The sequence below is a fragment of the Heterodontus francisci genome, chromosome 34, assembly GCF_036365525.1.
Source record: "Heterodontus francisci isolate sHetFra1 chromosome 34, sHetFra1.hap1, whole genome shotgun sequence".
In the NCBI taxonomy this organism is placed as follows: Eukaryota; Metazoa; Chordata; class Chondrichthyes; order Heterodontiformes; family Heterodontidae; genus Heterodontus; species Heterodontus francisci.
The window spans coordinates 39,195,827-39,216,071 of NC_090404.1; the positions used below are offsets into that span (position 1 = coordinate 39,195,827).

The following is a 20,245-nucleotide window of genomic DNA, read 5'->3' on the forward strand; positions in this document are numbered from 1 at the left end:
TGACCATGTGGTTGATAATGAAGAAGAAAGCTGTAAACTGCAGGAAGATATCAATGGACTGGTTAGGTGGGCAGAATAGTGACAAATGGAATTCAATCCGGAGAAGTGTGAGGTAATGCATTTGGAGACAGCTAACAAGGCAAGGGAATACACAATAAATGGTAGGATATTGAGAAGTATAAAGGAACAGAGGGGCCTTGGAGTGCATGTTCATAGATCCCTGAACATGGCTGGGCAGGTAGATAAGGCGTAAGAGATACTTGCCTTTATTAACCAAGGCAGAGAATACAAGAGCATGGAGGTTATGTTGGAAATGTATAAAACACTGGTTTGGACACAACTGGAGGACTGTGTACAGTTCTGGTCACCGCACTGTCGGAAAGATGTGGCTATATTAGAGAAAATACAGAGGAGATTTCCAAGGATGTTCGCTGGATTGGAGAATTTTCGTTCTGAGGAAATATTGGATAGGTGAGGGTTGTTTTCTTTGGAACAGAGGAGGCTGAGGGGAGACCGAATTGAAGTGTAGAAAATGATGATGGGTCTAAATAGAGTGGATAGGAAGGACCTATTCCCCTTGGCTGAGGGGTCCATAACCAGGGGCATAGATTTAGAGAAAGAGGTAGGAAATTTAAAAGGGATTTGAGGGGAAATGTTTTCAGACAGAGGGTGGTGGGGATCTGCAACTCACTGCCTGGGAGGGTGGGAAAGGCAGAAACCCTCACAACAATTAAAAAAGTACTTGGATATGCACGTGAAGTGCCCTAAACTACAAGGGTATTATTACGACCGACCGCTCAAGTCAAAGCCCCCCAGTCAAAATATACAATTTTGATAGTGGTGGGAGAAACGCACTGTTGATTCAGTCCCGTCCCTCACAGATCGCCTGACATTTTAAACATTCCAAATTAAAGATCCAGCCAAATTGTACCATCTATTAACCCCCGAATAAGGCTAACCAAACCAGGTGTCTTTAGATCAACAAATTAACTGTTTAATTAGAAAAACTAAATTCTTAAACACTACTAACATATAAACAGTTAAAACAGAAAAAATAGTGACTTTGCATATTTATGCTCCTGCCGAAGTGAAATCTTCCTAAATGGAATAGTCCAATGTTGCTTGAAGTCCTCACAGCCGTGTGATGGGGGGAGAAAATAAAAGTTTCTTCAACAGTAGAACAGTCCACAGTCTAGTTCAGCAGTTGAATTGATGCTGTTCTTCTCCAGCGATAAATTTCAACAATTACAGTTCAGTAGTTAAAGGAATTGGATATTTTTTTTTCGAAATTAATCTGGCTTGACATCAGAATTCTGAGAGTATAATAAATAGGGTTTAAATAAACCAAGAGAGAGCTCTCTTTTCCTTCAGTATATGCTGGATGACAATCTATGTCTGTCTCTGTTAACGGTGTCTCAAATGCTACTTTTTCAACTAGTTTCAAATGTCAATTGGAAACAATGCATCTCTCGATCTTCAGTCTGAGTGGCTGTATCCCGGGGCAACGAGAATACATTCTTTGACTCAGTCTCTGGAGCTTGTTGCCTTAAAGCAGTACTGTTCCTTTTCCAGCCTTAAAGGCACACTGCATTCTTCCTAGAAAAACAAATACAGGATCATCACACTATGGACCAAGAGCTGGAAAGCGGGATTAGGCTGGATGGCTCCTTGTCAGCCAACGAGGACACGATGGGCCGAATGGCCTCCTTCCGTACTGTAAATTTCCAGGATTCTAAGTTGAGAAGCAGCCCCTTCGGGTAACGATACAGGGGCTGTAACCTCTCACAGTGAATATATACATGGCCCATGGACTCTTCAAGGCTGCAAACATCACATGCAGCCTGAGAGTGGGTGAAGCTGCTGAAAACCCTATTGTCCAGTATGCTCCATCTCCTGGGCACTCGGACCCAGTTGGAAACAGTTTGTCAGGTCCTGTTTGCTCTCTGTGCCTTCACCAAGATGGCTGTGCTTGCACCCTGACCCCGCCCTGTCCAAGATGGCGGCCAGTGACCCCTCTCCCCCGGGCCTGTCACCATGAGGTAAACACAGGGCCTCTTGGCCTACCCCAGGTGCATATAAAGCCTCCCAGCCCACCCACGGCTCCAATTCCTCCCCTGTACCCACAATCTCCTCTCGCCTCCCGATCCACCTGGTCCATCTCAGTCCATCTCCATTACCTACGCTGGCCATGCTCAGTGCACAGTTCGATCCCATGCCAATACACCGGGCCCCTGTGGTCATTGAAAAGGGACTGACCCTTATCACGGGAGTCCTGGGTAATGAATCCTCCACTGAAAGCTCCAAATATTGAATGGATGATTTTGTGTCATCCCATTGAGATCAGGGCCAGAGAGACAATGGAGAAAATTATTAAATAAATTATACAGAAACCCGAGTGCCCAGGACATCAACTATAGTGTGAAGTACACTGGGAATTCTGTTCTTCACCCACATTTGGACTCAGGAATTAGAGGGATGTTTTCATAACTTGTAGTTGACACCAAACTGGATGATAGAACTAATAATGTGGAGGAGTGCATTGAAATCCAGGAAGACATAAACAGGCTGGCAGACTGGACAGATAAATGGGAAATGAAATTCAACATAGTGAAATGTGAGCTGGTTCATTGTGGGAGGAGGAATAAGGAGGCCAGTTATTGGTTAGAATGTAAGAACTTAAATGGAGCAGAGGAGCAAAGAGATCTGGGAACAGAGTCACATAAATCACGAAAAGGAGCAACACAAGTGGATAAGAGAGCAAAGAAAGAGCTGATGTTCTTTTCTCGAGGAATACAATGTAACAGGAGGGAGGGAATGTTACATTTATAGAGAACCTCACTTAGAAGGACTGTGAGCAGTTCTGGTCTCCAGATTAAAAAAGGATATTGAAGACTGAAGAAAGTGCAGAATAGATTTACAAAGATGTCACCAGAGAGGATGTTACTATCCAGCAAGATTGAGCAGGCTGGGGATCCTTTCTCTGGAAAAGAGAAGACGAGGAGGAGATCTGATAGAGGTCTTTAAAATTATCAGGGAGTCAGAACAAGGGGGCAGCAATATAATACAGACATTAACAGGTCAAATAGAGAACTTAGGAGGAATTTCTCTACTCAGAGAGTGGTGAGAATGTGGAACTCACTGCCATGTGGAGTGGATGAAGGTGATAACAATGATGTGTTTAAGGGGATGCTCAATACATTTATGAGGGAGAAGGGAATAGAGGGATGTGGGGGCAGGGTGGGATGATGTAATTAGATTGGGAGGAGGCTCATGTGGATTATAAACAGCAGCACAGACTAGAGGGGCTGAACGGCCTGTTTCTGGGCTGTAATTCTGTGTACATTCAGCCTGGGTGCATTAATGCTCAGGTTCACTGGGCCCAGGGGTGGATGAATGAAAGTTCTGGCTCTATGTTATAGACGATGCTGCCGAGTACTGCAGGTGATGGAGAAGAGTTTCTCTCTATCTACCCTATCAGTTTCAATTAATATCTTGAAAACTTTGATCAAATCACCCCTTAATCTTCTGAATTCCAGGGACTACAACCCTCACAGTGAGGTGAATCATTCTGGCAGAAGGAATAGGGAGAGGCAACAAACACTTAATGGGACAGTTCTAAAGAGTTTGCAGGGATAGAGGGACCTGAGGGTTCATGTGCAGAGATCACTGAAAGTGGAAGGATGTGTTGAGGGAACAGCTGGCAAAGCAAATGGGATCTTGGGCCTCATAAATAGAGGTATTGAACACAAAAGGAAGGAAGTTATGCTGAACATTTATAAAGCTCTGGTTAGGCCACAACCAGAGTATTGCATCCAGTTCTGGTCACCACACTTTAGGAAGGATGTGAAGGTCCTTGAGAGGGTGCAGAGATTTATCAGAATGGTTTCTGAGATGAGAGAATTTAACTACAAGGTTAGGTTAGAGGAGCTGGTGTTGTTCTCCTTGGAGCAAAGGAGATTGAGGGAAGATCTGATAGAGGTGTTGAAAATGATGACAGGTTTAGATAAGGCAGACCAAGAAAAGCTGTTCCCATTAGCTGATGATACAAGGATTAGTGGACACAGATTCAGGTTTTGAGATACAGGAGGGATGTGAGGAAGCAGTTTTTTTACACAGTGAATGATAATGACCTGGAACTCACTGCCTACGAGGGTGGTGGAAGTGGAGACGATCAATGATTACAAAAGGAAATTAGATGGGCACTTGAGGCAAATAAACCTGCACGACGACGGGGATAGAGTGGGGGAATGGGACTGACTGGATTGTTCTCCAGAGAGCTGGGATGGAATCAAAAAGATCAATGTCCTCCTTCTGTGCTGTAATGACTCTGTGACTCATTTGTGTAATCTCTCCTCATAATTTAACCCTTGGAGTCCAAGTGTCATTCAGGTAAATCTACACTGCACTCCCTCCAAGGCCATTATATCCTTCCGAAGGTGTGGGGCCCAGAACTGAACACAATATTCCAGGTGTGGTCTAACCAGGGCTTTGTGTATCTCAGTGCTTTTCCAGTCTCACTGATACCTGAAATCTTTTCCCACAGACAGAACAGACAAACCTTTCTCCTTCCACATTCAAAGGCCGATGATATTCAGGTCCTAATGTGACTCTGTCAGATCTTGATGTGATGTTTGGCTCGAGATTCCCCATCTGCATATCCCCTGCTTCTAAGCCCCTGTAAAAGGAGTTAACAAAAACCATCACTGTCAGTCCAGGATAGAAATTCACAACATTCTCTCCTCCTGCTTCCTGGCCCAGGATGACTGTACATGCACCCTGCTGTACATTGTCCTGAGGGAGGCCACACACCAGCCTGGATTCACGTCTGCGGCTGCAGAAACGCCTGTGTATTCCCCTATCAAATCTCCTATCACTATTGCTCAGTCAGTCAGCTTCGTGACCCTCTGTGAAGCTGATCCAACTGTGCTGCCATGGCCTTGACTCTGGCTGCACTCCTTAGATGAACCATCACTTTCATCAGTATTCAGAACTGAATACTGGTTGGAGAGTGAGATGCACTCAGGGGTCTCCTGCATTCCCTGCCTGTTTCTTCTTGACTGTCAGTTGGCCACCCATTGCCTCTCTCCCTGCATACTCTTAAGCTGCAGGGTGACCATATCTATAAACGTGCTGTCCACAAATCTCTCACCTCATGGTTGCACCGCAGTGACACCAGCTGCAGTTCATGCTCCGAAAACCAGAGCTCGAGCTGCTGCAACTTGTTTTATCTTCATCCATGTGATGTGGGTGTTGCTGGCTCGGCCAGTATTTATTGTCCATCCCAAACTGCCCTTGACAACTGAGAGGCTCGCTCGGGCATTTCAGAGGGCATTTCAGAGTCAGCCACATTGCTGTGGATCTGGAGTCACATGTAGGCCAGACCAGGTAAGGACAGCAGATTTCCCATCTCATGAACCAGATGGCTTTTTAATTGCAGATTTATTAATTGAATTTAAATGTCACCATCTGCCGTGGTGGGATTCGAACCCATGTTCCAGTGACATTACCCCGATGTCACCACCTCCCCCAATGATACTTCCTACACTAATGGTTATCTGGAGTTGGCACATTACACAGGATGTGCACTCCAGAGGTCGGAGCAGCCCCACCATTGGCAGGAATTTGGGACTCGTAACCGCAAAGGCTTTTGTCATCAAAAAGGACTGTGTAATGTATCAGTGTGGTGTGAGATAGTCAAGTGTTGAATAAGTAAAGAAAATATCTTTGTAAATAGCTGACACCACAATTTACAATCAAAGTGCTGTTTAGTTAATTGGGGATTTCTTTTAGTTTAGTTATTAGAACAAAAGACTGAAAATGTGAAATCTTGTGTAATTTATTAGTGTGGTCTGGGGATTCATATCTCATATTTTTCATATTGACAATCTGTGAGGTCGTAACAACTGGAAAGTGGGATGAACAGATACAATGGGCGGAATGGCCTCCTCCTGTGCTGTAAATAGAGTCAGAGAGTTAGACAGCACAGAAACAGGCCCTTCGGCCCATCGTGTCCGTGCCGGTCATCAAGCACCTAACTATTCTAATCCCATTTTCCAGCACTTGGCCCATAGTCTTGTCTGCTTTGGTGTTTCAAGTGCTCATCTAAATACTTGTTAAATGTTGAGGGTTCCGGCCTCTACCACCTCTTCAGGCAGTGCTTTTCAGATTCCAACCACCCTCTGGGTGAAACTTTTTTTTCCCCCACAAATCCTCTCTAAACCTCCTGCCCCTTACCTTAAAATCAATGTCTCCTGGTTATTGACACCTCCACGAAGGGAAAAAGTTTCTTCCTATCTAACCTATCAATGCCCCTCATAAATTTGAATACCTCAATCATGTCCCCCTTCAGCCTTCTCTGCTCTAATGAAAACAACCCCAGCCTTTTCAGTCTCTCTTCATACCTGAAATGTGCCAGACCAGGCAACATCCTTGTGATACTTCTCTGCACCCTCTCCAGTGCAATCACATCCTTCCTACAGTGTGGTTCCGAGAACTGTACACAGTACTCCAGCTGTGGCCTAACTAGCGTTTTATACAGTTCCACCATAACCTCTCTGCTCTTATATTCTATGCCTCAGCTGACAAAGTTTCTTCCTGCCGACCTGATCTATGCTCCTCATAATTTTATATACCTCAATCATGTCCCCACTCAGACTTCGCTGCTCGAAGGAAAACAACCCTAGCCTATCCAGTCTCTCTTCAGAGCTGAAATGCTCCAGCCCAGGCAACATCCTGGCGAATCTCCTCTGCACCCTCTCCAGTGCAGTCACATCTTTCCTGTGGTGTGGTGCCCAGAACTGTACACAGTACTCCAGCTGTGTCCTCACTAGCATTTTTTACAGTTCCATCATAACCTCCCTGAACTTATATTCTATGCCTCGGCTAGTTGATACAAGTATCCCTTATACCTTCCTAACCACCTTATCTACCTGTGCTGCTGCCTTCAGTGATCTATGGACAAGTACACCAAGGTCCCTCTGACCCTCTGTACTTCCTCGGGTCCTACCATCCATTGTATATTCCCTTGCCTTGTTAGCCCTCCCAAAATGCATCACCTCACACTTCTCAGGATTAAATTCCATTTGCCACTGCTCTGCCCATCTTACCAGCCCATCTATATCATCCTGTAATCTAAGGCTTTCCTCCTCACTATTTACGACACCACCAATTTTCATGTCAACTGCGAATTTACTTATCATGCCTCCTATATTCACATCTAAATCATTAATGTACACTACAAACAGTAAGGGTCCCAGTACCGATCCCTGCTGTACACCACTGGTCACAGGTTTCCACTCGCAAAAACAACCCTCGACCATCACCCTCTGCCTCCTGCCACTAAGCCAATTTTGGATCCAATTTGCCAAATTGCCCTGGATCCCATGGGCTCTGACCTTCTTAACCACTCTCCCATGTGGGAGCTTATCAAAAGCTTACTGAAATCCATGCAGACTACATCAACTGCTTTACCCTCATCTACACACCTAGTCACTGCCTTGAAAAATTGAATCAAGTTAGTTAGACACGATCTCCCCCTGACAAAGCCATGCTGACTATCCCTGATTAATCCCTGCCTCTCCAAGTGGAGATTAATCCTGTCCCTCAGAATTTTTTCCAATGTTTTCCCAACCACTGATGTTAGACTCACTGGCCTGCAAGTACCTGGTTTATCCCTGCTACCCTTCTTGATAATGGCACCACATTCGTAGTCCTCCAGTCCTCTGGTACCTCTCCTGTGACCAGAGAGGATCTGAAAATTTATGTCAGAGCCCTTGCTCTCTCCTCCCTTGCCACACATAACAGCCTGGGATTCATCTCATCTGGGAGTGGGGATTTATCCACTTTTAAGCCCGCTAAAACAGCTAATACTTCCTCACTTTCAATGCTAATATGTTCAAGTGTATCACAATCCCCCTCCCTGATCTCTACACCTACATCATCCTTCTCCGTAGTGAACACAGATGCAAAGTAATCATTTAAAACCTCACCTATGTCCTCCGGCTCCACACACAGATTGGCACTTTGGTCCCTAATGGGCCCCACTCTTTCACTGCTTATCCTCTTGCCCTTAATATACTTAGAAAATGCCTCAGCATTTTCCTTGATCTTGCCTGCCAGTGTTTTTTCATGCCCCCTCTTTGCTCTCCTAATTACTTTTTTTTGTACCCCCCCCCCCCTCCCCCACCCCCCAAACTACACTTTCTATACTCCTCCAGGTCCTCTGCTGTTTTCAGCACTTTGAATCTGGCATAAGCCTCCTTTTTTTTTTCTGATCCAATCCTCTATATCCCTTGACATCCAGGGTTCCCTGGACTTGTTGGTCCTACCCTTCACCTTTACGGGTACATGTTGCCTCTGAACCCTCACTATTTCCTCTTTGAATGACTCGCACTGGTCTGATGCAGACTTTCCTACAAGTAGCTGCTCCCAGTCCACTTTGGCCAGATCCTGTTTTATCATATTGAACTCGGCCTTCCCCCAATTCAGTACTTTTATTTCCAGCCCGCCTTTGTCTTTTTCTTAGAGTTATGGTCACTATCCCCGAAATGCTCCCCCACTGACACTTCTACCACTTGTCCAGCATCATTCCCTAGGATTAGGTCCAGTACTGCGCCTTTCCTTGTTGCACTTTCTCGGTACTGGCTCAAAAAAGTCTCCTGTATATATTTTAAGAACTCCGCCCCCTTTAAGTCTTTTACACTCAGACCATCCCAGTTGATATCAGGTAAGTTGAAATCCCCTATTATTACTCCATTATTTTTACACCTCTCTGAGATTTGCCTACATCTCTGCTCCTCTATCTCTCCCTGACTGTTTGGAGGCCTGCAGTACACTCCCAGCCAAGTGATTGCCCCCTTTTTGTTTTCAAGTTCTACTCATCTGGCCTCATTTGAAGAACCTTCTCAGATATCATCCCTCCTTCGACAGGTTTGCGTCTTCCTGCAATGAATTTGACCTAACCATCAGCCTCAAGAAAACGAACATCATGGGGCAGGACGTCAGAAATGCTCCATCCATCAATATTGGCGACCACGCTCTGGAAGTGGTTCAAGAGTTCACCTACCTCGGCTCAACTATCACCAGTAACCTGTCTCTAGATGCAGAAATCAACAAGCGCATGGGTAAGGCTTCCACTGCTATGTCCAGACTGGCCAAGAGAGTGCGGGAAAATGGCGCACTGACACGGAACACAAAAGTCCGAGTGTATCAGGCCTGTGTCCTCAGTACCTTGCTCTTCGGCAGCGAGGCCTGGACAATGTATGCCAGCCAAGAGCGACGTCTCAATTCATTCCATCTTCGCTGCCTTCGGAGAATACTTGGCATCAGGTGGCAGGACTATATCTCCAACACAGAAGTCCTTGAAGCGGCCAACACCCCCAGCTTATACACACTACTGAGTCAGCGGCGCTTGAGATGGCTTGGCCATGTGAGCCGCATGGAAGATGGCAGGATCCCCAAAGACACATTGTACAGCGAGCTCGCCACTGGTATCAGACCCACCGGCCGTCCATGTCTCCGCTATAAAGACGTCTGCAAACTCGACATGAAATCGTGTGACATTGATCACAAGTCGTGGGAGTCAGTTGCCAGCATTCGCCAGAGCTGGCGGGCAGCCATAAAGACAGGGCTAAATTGTGGCGAGTCGAAGAGACTTAGTAGTTGGCAGGAAAAAAGACAGAGGCGCAAGGGGAGAGCCAACTGTGCAACAGCCCCGACAAACAAATTTCTCTGCAGCACCTGTGGAAGAGCCTGTCACTCCAGAATTGGCCTTTATAGCCACTCCAGGCGCTGCTTCACAAACCACTGACCACCTCCAGGCGCGTATCCATTGTCTCTCGAGATAAGGAGGCCCAAAAGAAGAAAGAAAACAAAGAAACTGCAGTAATTGACTCCTTGATCAACAGTGCAATGCGACCGCCTCTTTTATCCCTTCTCCTGTCACACCTGAAGATTCTATACCCTGGAATATTGAGCTGCCAGTCCTGCCCTTCCCTCAACCATCTCTGTGATAGCAACTATATCATAATCCCATGTGCTAATCAACGCCCTCAATTCATCTGTCTTGCATTAAAATAAATGCAATCCAGCCTTGCATTTGTCACTTGTGCCTTAACAGGTCTATATTTGCTCTGCCTAACAGACTGACTCAGTTTCTCTTCGAGATTTGACTGAGCATCACCCACTCCTATACCTCCACTCTGTATCCCATTCCTCTGCCAAATGTGTTGAAACTGCCCCCAACAGCACTCGTAAACCTCCCAGCAAGGATGTTCGTCCAACTTGGACAAGTCCCACCTTTGCCAGAAACAGACCCAGTGATCCAGGAAGCTAAAGCCCTCCCTCCTGCACCATCTCTTCAGCCACGCATTCATCTGCTCTATCCTCCTATTCCTATACTCACTAGCATGTGGCACTGGAGTAATCCAGAGATTACAACCTTTGAGGTCCTGCTTTTTAATCTGCTACCTAGCTCCCTAAATTCTTGTTTCAGGTCTTCATCCTCTTTTTACCTCCGTCGTTGGTACCGATGTGTTCCACGACCTCTGACTATTCACCCCCCCCCCCCCTCCTTTCAGAATGTCTTGCAGCCATTCCGTGACTATCTTGACCCTCGCACCAGGGAGGCAACATACCATCCTGAAGTCACGTTTGTGGCCACAGAAATGCCTATCTGTATCCCTTACGATAGAATCCATTATCAGTATAGTTCTTCCAGTCCTTTTCCTCCCCTGCTGTGCAGCAGAGCCATGCGTGGTACCACAAACTTGGCTGTTGCTGCTTTCCCCTGGGAGGTCATTCCACCCAACAGTATCCAAAGTGGTCTATCTGTTTGAGAGGGGGATGGCCACAGGGGACTCCTGCACTACCTGCCTGCGCCTACTACTCCATCTGGTGGTCACCCATCTCATTTCTGCCTGTGCAGCCATTACCTGCAGTGTGACCACCTCTCTAAAGGTGCTATCCATGACGTCCTCAGCATCGCGGATGCTCCACAGTGAATCCACCTGCAGCTCCAGCTCCATAATGCGGGTAGTCAGTAGCTGCAGCTGGATCCACTTCCTGCACACATGGTCATCAGGGACACTGGAAGCATCTCTGATTTCCCACATAGCGCAAGAGGAGCATATCACGGGGCTGAGCTTTCCTGCCATGACTTACCTTTAGATTAATTAGTTACTCCCTTTAAAAAATATTAATTACACTCGAGGCTTGTTCTACTCCAAACACTACCCACGACAATCTAAATTACTCTAATTGAAGAAAAACACACTCTGAGAACTCACTTTATCACTCGAGGTCTTTTTTTTAAACAAAAAACAACTTTCCCCTTATTTTTTAAAGCTAATTAAATTGACTAACAGTTGTTAATTACCCAACCAATCACAAACAAAGAACAAAGAACAGTTCAGCACAGGAACAGGCCATTCGGCCCTCCAAGCCTGCGTCAATCTTGATGCCTGCCGAAACTAACATCTTCTGCACTTCCGGGGCCCATATCGCTCTATTCCCTTCCTATTCATATATTTGTCAAGATGTCTCTTAGACGTCGCTATCGTATCTGCTTCCACCACCTCCCCTGGCAGCAAGTTCCAGGCACTCACCACCCTCTGTGTAAAGAACTTGCCTCGCACATCCCCTCTCAACTTTGCCCCTTGCACCTTCAACCTATGTTCCCTAGTAACTGCCTCTTCCACCCTGAGAAAAAGCTTCTGACTATCCACTCTGTCCATGTCGTTCATAACTTTGTAAACCTCTATCATGTCGCCCCTCCACCTCCATCGTTCCAGTGAAAACAATCCGAGTTTTTCCAACCTCTCCTCATAGCTAATGCCCTCCAGACCAGGCAACATCCTGGTAAACCTCCTCTGTACCCTCTCCAAAGCCTCCACGTCCTTCTGGTAGTGTGGTGACCAGAATTGCACACAATATTCTAAGTGTGACCAAACTAAAGTTCTGTACAGCTGCAGCATGACTTGCCAATTTTTATACTCGATGCCCCGACCGATGAAGACATGCATGCCATATGCCTACTTGACTACCTTATCCACCTGCGTTGCCACTTTCAGTGACCTGTGGACCTGTAAGCCCAGATCTCTCTGGCTGTCAATACTCCTAAGGGTTCTGCCATTTACTGTATACCTCCCACCTGCATTAGACCTTCCAAAATGTATTACCTCACATTTGTCCTGATTAAACACCATCTGCCATTTCTCCGCCCAAGTCTCCAACCGATCTATATCCTGCTGTATCCTCTGATAATCCTCATCATTATCCGCAACTCCACCAACCTTTGTGTCGTCCGCAAACTTACTAATCAGACCAGCTACATTTTCCTCCAAATCATTTTTCTATACTACAAACAGCAAAGGTCCCAGCACTGATCCCTGCGGAACACCACTAGTCACATCCCTCCATTCAGAAAAACACCCATCCACTGTTACCCTCTGTCTTCTGTGACTGAGCCAGTTCTGTATCCATCTTGCCAGTTCACCTCTGATCCAGTGTAACTTCACCTTTTGCACCAGTCTGCCATGCGGGACCTTGTCAAAGGCTTTACTAAAGTCCATATAGACAACATCCACTGCCCTTCCTTCATCAATCATCTTCGTCACTTCCTCAAAAAACTCAATCAAATTAGTAAGACACGATCTCCCCTTCACAAAACCATGCTGCCTCTCGCTAATAAATTCATTTGTTTCCAATGGGAGCAAATCCTGTCCCGAAGAATCCTCTCTAATAGCTTCCCTTCCACTGACGTAAGGCTCACCGGCCTATAATTTCCTGGATTATCCTTGCCACCCTTCTCAAACAAAGCAACAACATTGGCTATTCTCCAGTCCTCTGGGACCTCACCTTTAGCCAATGAGGATGCAAAGAGTTCTGTCAAGGTCCCAGCAATTTCTTCCCTTGCCTCCCTCAGTATTCTAGGGTAGATCCCATCAGGCCCTGGGGACTTATCCACCTTAATGCTTTGCAAGACACCCAACACCTCCTCCTTTTTAATAATGAGATGACTGAGACTATCTGCACTCCCTTCCCTGTGCTCATCATCCACCAATTCCTTCTCCTTGGTGAATACTGATGCAAAGTACTCATTTAGCACCTCACCCATTTCCTCTGGCTCCACGCATAGATTCCCATCTCTGTCCTTGAGTGGGCCAACCCTTTGCCTGGTTACCCTCTTGCTCTTTATATATGCATAAAAAGCCTTGGGATTTTCCGTAATCCTGTTTGCCAATGACTTTTCATGACCCATTTTCGCCCTCCTAACTCCTTGCTTAAGTTCCTTTCTACTATCTTTATATTCCTCAAGTGCTTCGTCTGTTCCTAGCCTTCCAGCCCTTACAAATGCTTCCTTGTTCTTTTTGACTGGGCTCACAATTTCCCGTGTTATCCAAGCTTCCCGAAACTTGCCAAACTTGTCTTTCTTCCTCACAGGAACATGCTGGTCCTGGATTCTAATCAGCTGACGTTTGAAAGACTCCCACATGTCAGATGTTGATTTACCCTCAAACAGCCGCCCCCAAACTAAATTCGTCAGTTCCTGCCTAACATTGTTATAATTAGCCTTCCCCCAATTTAGCACCTTCACCCGAGGACTACTCTTATCCTTATCCACAAGTACCTTAAAACTTATGGAATTATGGTCACTGCTCCCGAAATGCTCCCCCACTGAAACTTCGACCACCTGGCCGGGCTCATTCCCCAATGCCAGATCCAGAATGGCCCCATCCCTAGTTGGACTATCTACATACTGTTTCAAGAAGCCCTCCTGGATGCTGCTCACAAATTCGGCCCCATCAAAGCCCCTAGCACTAAGTGAGTCCCAGTCAATATTGGGGAAGTTAAAATCACCCACCCCTACAACCCTGTTACCTTTACATCTTTCCAAAATCTGTCTACATATCTGCTCCTCTACCTCCCCTGGCTGTTGGGAGGCCTGCAGTAAACCCCCAACATTGTGACTGCACCCTTCCTATTCCTGAGCTCCACCCATATTGCCTCACTGTCTGATCCCTCTGAGGTGTCCTCCCGCAGTACAGCTGTGATATTCTCCTTAACCAGTAATGCAACTCCCCCACCCCTTTTACATCCCCCTCTATCCCACCTGAAGCTTCTAAAGCCTGGAACATTTAGCTGCCAATCCTACCCTTCCCTCAACCAAGTCTCTGTAATAGCAACAACATCATCTTTCCAAGTACTAATCCAATCTCTAAGTTCATCTGCCTTACCTGTTATACTTCTCGCATTGAAACAAATGCACTTCAGACCACCAGTCCCGCTGTGCTCAACAACATCTCCCTGCCTGCTCTTCCTCTTAGTCCCACTGGCCTTATTTACTATGTCTTCCTCATTTACTTCACTAGCTGTCCGACTGCTCTGGTTCCCACCTCCCTGCCACACTAGTTTAAACCCTCCCGAATGACACTAGCAAACCTTGCAGCCAGGATATTAGTGCCCTTCCAGTTTAGATGCAACCCGTCCTTCTTGTACAGGTCCCATCTTTCCCTGAAGAGAGCCCAATGGTCCAGATATCTGAAACCCTCCCTTCTACACCAGCTGCTCAGCCACGTGTTTAGCTGCACTATCTTCCGATTTCTAGCCTCACTGGCACATGGCACAGGGAGTAATCCAGAGATTACAACCCTAGAGGTCCTGTTTTTTAACTTAATATTTAACTCCCTAAACTCCCCCTGCAGGACCTCATCACTCTTCCTGCCTATGTCATTGGTACCGATGTGTAACACAACCTCTGGCTGTTCACCCTCCCCCTTCAGAATGCCCTCTGTCCGTTCAGAGACATCCTTGACCCTGGCACCAGGGAGGCAACATACCTTCCTGGAGTCTCTTTCACGTCCACAGAAGCGCCTATCTGTGCCCCTGACTATAGAGTCCCCTATAACTATTACTCTTCTGCACTTTGTCCCTCCTTGCTGAACAACAGTGCCAACCGTGGTGCCACTGCTCTGGCTGCTGCTGTTTTCCCCTGATAGGTCACCACCCCCCCCTCCCCCAACAGTATCCAAAACGGTATACTTGTTCGAGAGGGGGATAGCCACAGGGGATTCCTGCACTGACTGCCTGCCCCTTCTCGCGGTCACCCATCTATCTGCCTGCACTTTGGGTGTAACCACTTCTCTAAAACTCCCGTCTATGACGCTTTCCGTCACCTTGAAAATTTCCCGTGATATCACTAAGTCCTTTTTTTCCCTCTTTCGAGTCTCAGCGCACACCGAGAGAGACAGGGAGCCTGTCGCCGCTCTGGATCAGCTTCCTCACATGTCCACCAGTCGTCGCTCCGCTACCAGCTAAGTAAGGGCGTTGAGCCCCGCTCTTTATTTATAGCCTGCCATGTTTTATGTTTTCTATTTTCTATTGCACAGGATGTTCACTGCAGAGGTTGCAGCAGCCCTGCAATTGCTCCAGCTATTAGGTAATAAACTTGCTACTACCAGCGGCACAGTGGTTAGCACCACAGCTCCAGCGATTCTGGGTTCTCCCTGTGACCGCGTGGGTTTCTGCTGGGTGCTCCGGTTTCCTCCCAAAGCCAAAGATTTGCAGGTTGATAGGTAAATTGGCGATTGTCAATTGCCCCGAGTGTAGGTAGGTGGTGGGGGAATTGAGGGGATGTGGTAGGAATATGGGATTAATGTAGGATTAATATAAATGGCTGGTTGATGGTCGGCACAGACTCGCTGTATCTCTAAATAAATAAATAATAAACCTCAATACTTAAAAATAAAATACGGCTCACCGGCTACTCACTTCCCTTCTATTGGTGTCAGTTAAATCTCAGGAAGCTGCCCCTTATTCTGATGAAAACTGGAATGTTTAATTTCCAGCTCCTTGGACAAACTTCCTAATTTTGGAGAAAGGGAAACAAAGTTACAAAACTTACCAGCCAATCAACTCACAGGCTTCCTGACTCGGTGGAAACGGGAGAAGAAACTGGGAAATGGCGACTCGGAGAGAGGAGTCGCTGCACCATCACTTTAATGCGGCCCCTCCCTTCCCCCGGGGTTCTCGCCGCACGTCCGCCGAACCCGGCGGCTCTGATTCAGGGCCTGAGAGCCGTTGAAACTCGGTGTGACCGAGGCTGCGCTCAGCTTCCGGGAGAGGCACCGCGCATGCTCCGCGGAGACAGGCGGACACCGTGGGGCGGAGCCTTCTGACGCCTGCGTGTTGCTGTTCTTGGGGTGGAGATCGGCCGTATTTCTGCGCGCGGTGCATTCTGGGCAGTATAGGCTGCCATTTACCAGTCGGAGAATGGACGGGTAGTTCATGGTTCATACTCAGAAAAATAAAATGGTATAAAGCAGCAAACATATATTAATGGCGCGTTTGCTGGCAACGTAACCAAATAGGTGCTGCATCACTGGTACATGCGCAAATGCAACCTCATCGACTGAAACGCAACTGTGCCTCAAGCAGCTGACAGGAGTAAAGATGGCGCTGCTGAAATTGACACAAAACACGACTTAAATCCAAACCGCCTCAATGGTCGCATCCAGGTCCCTGCTCCCTCCCCTGATCGCCGCTTTAATCACCGCATTCAGTTTCATGTTCAATCACAGCTTATCTTCCCCGCTCCCTCCGATGCCCTTTGATTCGTCATTTTCAATGACAATGCGCAGTGCCGAACTGCTTTTCGCCGAAGCGCAATGCCAAGCAGTGTGAGTGATGGCGGCGGACAAGGTCCTTGTGAGTTGTATCACACACTGCACCCCCTTTTCCTCCGAGGATGTTTCACTGGAGTTGTGTTGCTGAGTGTTTCGAAACTCTGTCTGCTAGAGCTGGAGGAGATTATAGAGATAGTGAGGCGTGAGGGTATGGAGAGATTTGAAAGCAAGGATGAGGATTTTAAAATTGAGGTGCTATTTAACTTGGAGCCTGTGTAGGCCAGTGAGCACAGTGGTGATGGGTGAACAGGACGTGGTTCGAGTAACGACACAGGCAGCAGAGTTTTGGATGATCTAAAGTTTATGGAGGGTAGAATGTGTGATGCTGACCAGGAATGTGTTAGAATAGTCAATTTGAGAGGTAACAAATACATGAATGTAAGTTTCAGTGGCAGATGAGCTGAGACAGTGGCGAAGTCTGGCGATGTTACTGAGGTGGAACTAGGCAGTCTGAGTGATGGTGCTGATATGCAGTTGGAAGCTCATCTTGGGATCAGATATGATACTAAGGTTATGAATGGTCTGGTTTAGCCTGAGACAGTTGCCAGGGAGAAGGATAAAGTTGGTGCCGAGGGAGTGAAGTTCGTGGCAGGAAGTGAAGACTTCCCAATCTTTAATTGGAAGAAATTTCTGTTCATCCAATACTGGATGTCAGACAGTCAGGATGGTGTGTGACTTGGAGGGGAACTTTGAGGTGATGGTGTTCACATACACCTGCTACCCTGGTCCTTCTAGATGATGGAAGTTGAGGGTTTGGGAGGTTATGGTCAAAGTTCTGGTCCAATTGTACATACATAAAATCACCCTCTTCTCCTCCCTCCCTCCCTTTTCTCTCCTCTCCCTCCTTCCTCCTATAGAGGGCAGAGTCTTGTGTAGGACCAGACGAGTTGGCAGGTTCCCTTCCCTGAAGGACATTATTGAACCAAATGGGGTTGTCCATCAATCCAGCAGCTTTCATGGTCACTTTTTCCTATTGCCAGTCCCATGAATTACCAGATTCATTCAGCTCCATTTCACAACCTGCCTTTGTGTTTTTGTGGCTTCTCTCACAGACATTTTTTCCATTTTCAAGCAATTTCACAGGGTTTTAGAAGAGGAGGATTTGCAGTTGTGAAATGCAAAGCAAACATTTTATCGGGTTCTGAAGGAGTTGCCCAATTTATCGTAACCCAAATATCACTGGATTTTGAACATGGAAGGAAAAAGCACTGATCACAGTGGGGAGAAACTGTACACGTGTTCTGTGTGAGGAAGAGGTTTCAGCCGATCATCGGGCCTGTTGAAACACAAGTGCAGTCACACTGGGAAGAAACCATGTAAATATGGGAACTGTGGAAAGGATTGAATCATCCATTTGTGCTGGAAACCCATCCATGCAGTCACACTCTGGAGAGGCTGTTCACCTGCTCTGAGTGTGGGAAGGGATTCACTCAGTCATCCTACCTGCTGAAACACCAGCGAGTTCATACTGGGGAGAGACCTTTGAAATGTCCAGATTGTGGAAATTGCTACAAATGTTCTACTGAACTGATGTCCCATCAACGTGTTCACATTGAGGAGAGACCGTTTAGGTGTTCTTATTAAAGGGCTGGGTTCAAGCAATCATCTGAACTCACTGTACACCAGCGCAGTCACACTGCAGAGAGACTGTTCATCTGCTCTGTGTGTGGGAAAGGATTCATTACTTCATCCCACCTGCTCAGACACCAGCGAGTTCACAATGGGGAGAGGCCATTCACCTGTTCAGAACACAGTAGGGGATTCACTACTTCATCCCATCTTCTGACACACCAACGAGCTCTCACTCGAGAGAGGGCATTCTCCTGCTCTGAGTGTGGGAAGGGTTTCACAACTTCATCCAACCGGCTGACACACCAGCGAGTTCACACTGGGGAGAGGCCATTCACCTGCTCAGAGTGTAGGAAGGGATTCACTACTCCATCCCATCTTGTGACAACACCAGCGAGTTCACACTGGTGAGAGGCCAGAGTGTGAGAAGAGATTCACTATTTCATCCAACCTGCTGACACACCAGCGAGTTCACAAGTAACTCAGGGCTGAGAAATGTCCATGAAACAGCAGATTTCCAACATTGGGATTTTGGAAATCCAACAATAGGTTCTCCCTTTCCGACCGTGACCGGCTTTGACAAAAATTAAAGCAATCAGTTCTGATGTTCTTTTTTAAAAGTTGACCAAATACAAAACTGCTCGGTGGTCTTTTTACCTGTTTTTAAGTTGTGTTTATTGTTTAGATTCGGTGGAAAGGAACTTGAAGCAGGATAGTAAGTGGGTGGATGTGCATACTCCTCCACAACTTCTGTGTGTTAGTGTTCTGTAAATTTCCAAAAAGGACACAGACCAATTCCCAATATTTGTTTTTGCCTTCATGGGATATCTTAGCAGAGACCACCGGAGAACTGACACAGCTCATTTGACATGGCTTAAAATTAATGGTGCAGGATCAGTAGCTGGCAATTCGCTGGTCTGCAGCAAAAACATTGGTCTGTCAATAGGAATTTGAAACTTGGTTCCATTTACATTTGAGCATTTTGAAGACAGAGGTAGATAGATTCTTGATAAGCAAGGAGGTGGAAGGTTATCGGGGGTAGGTGGAAATGTGGAGTAATCAGTTCAGACATGAACTTATTGAATGACAGAGCAGGCTTGAAGGGCTGAGTGGCCGACTCCTGCTCCTAATTTGTATGTTTAGACACACACTGCTGTGCACAAACAAAGTAATTTCTGAAAACACTGTACAAACTGGTTACTGAATGTGAATGTCCTGCACTGAGCATGAGTTGTCTAAACGTCATATGTCCTGTGCATTGCAGCAACTGAAGTGATCTGGAATTTCCACTTATCGGTTTGCTCAGGTGTGTGGCTGAATTCCATTCATTGTTCATCTCCATTTTCACTGTCTACTGCCCCAGTCACACTGTAAACCTGGAGTCTGTGTGAAGCTGTCTTTTACACCATAGTGCTGGAAGATAAGGAGTATAAATCTGGCCATCTTTTTTTAACGTGTGGTTTGACATTGCTTAAGATTATCTGGAAAAGCTGTCGTGCACCTGGTTTTGCTTTCTGCTTCGTTCAGGTGATTATCTCAGCCCAAAGTAAGAAAAAGGACCCCACTTATCGTCAAGTTTCTGGATTGTCAACATTTGTTAAATGTTTAGTTTTTATTAATTTATATACCTACTGATTTTTGCACATCACTTCCCAAGGTGCCAGAATGTGCAGTCTAGTATGCTTCTAAATGTTGCTTTCCAGTGAATTTGACACATCTTCACAGAACACCTTTTACATGAAAAATCTAAAAATAGGCAGAAGCAGGACATTGAGAACATGAAGCTCTGTAAAACCCAATTATCAGCTGTCAGGTAAGTCTCATGAAATTGTATTCTGAGTACAGTGTACTTTTATTCATTACATATGCAAAATTGTACAAAATTACCATGACACAACTAGTTTGCTTCATTAAAAGTGCTAAAATTACATAATTCCTTGTCAGAAAAAAATTCTGACTTTTTGTCTTCAGCCACTAATTTTCAGACTTTTTGA

General features: G+C 46.2%; 1 long non-coding RNA gene and 1 pseudogene across 1 annotated transcript; both read right to left on the reverse strand.

The window, feature by feature from the left end:
• LOC137349387 (zinc finger protein 585A-like) overlaps window positions 1-20,245 on the reverse strand; it is a 231,635-nt pseudogene that overhangs the window by 109,535 nt on the left and 101,855 nt on the right.
• LOC137349399 (uncharacterized) lies at window positions 973-16,110 on the reverse strand. Its single transcript, XR_010969379.1, has 3 exons — window positions 15,902-16,110; window positions 4,559-4,675; window positions 973-1,596 (listed from the first exon to the last, which is right to left on the reverse strand). It is a non-coding gene; the product is annotated as an uncharacterized lncRNA (long non-coding RNA).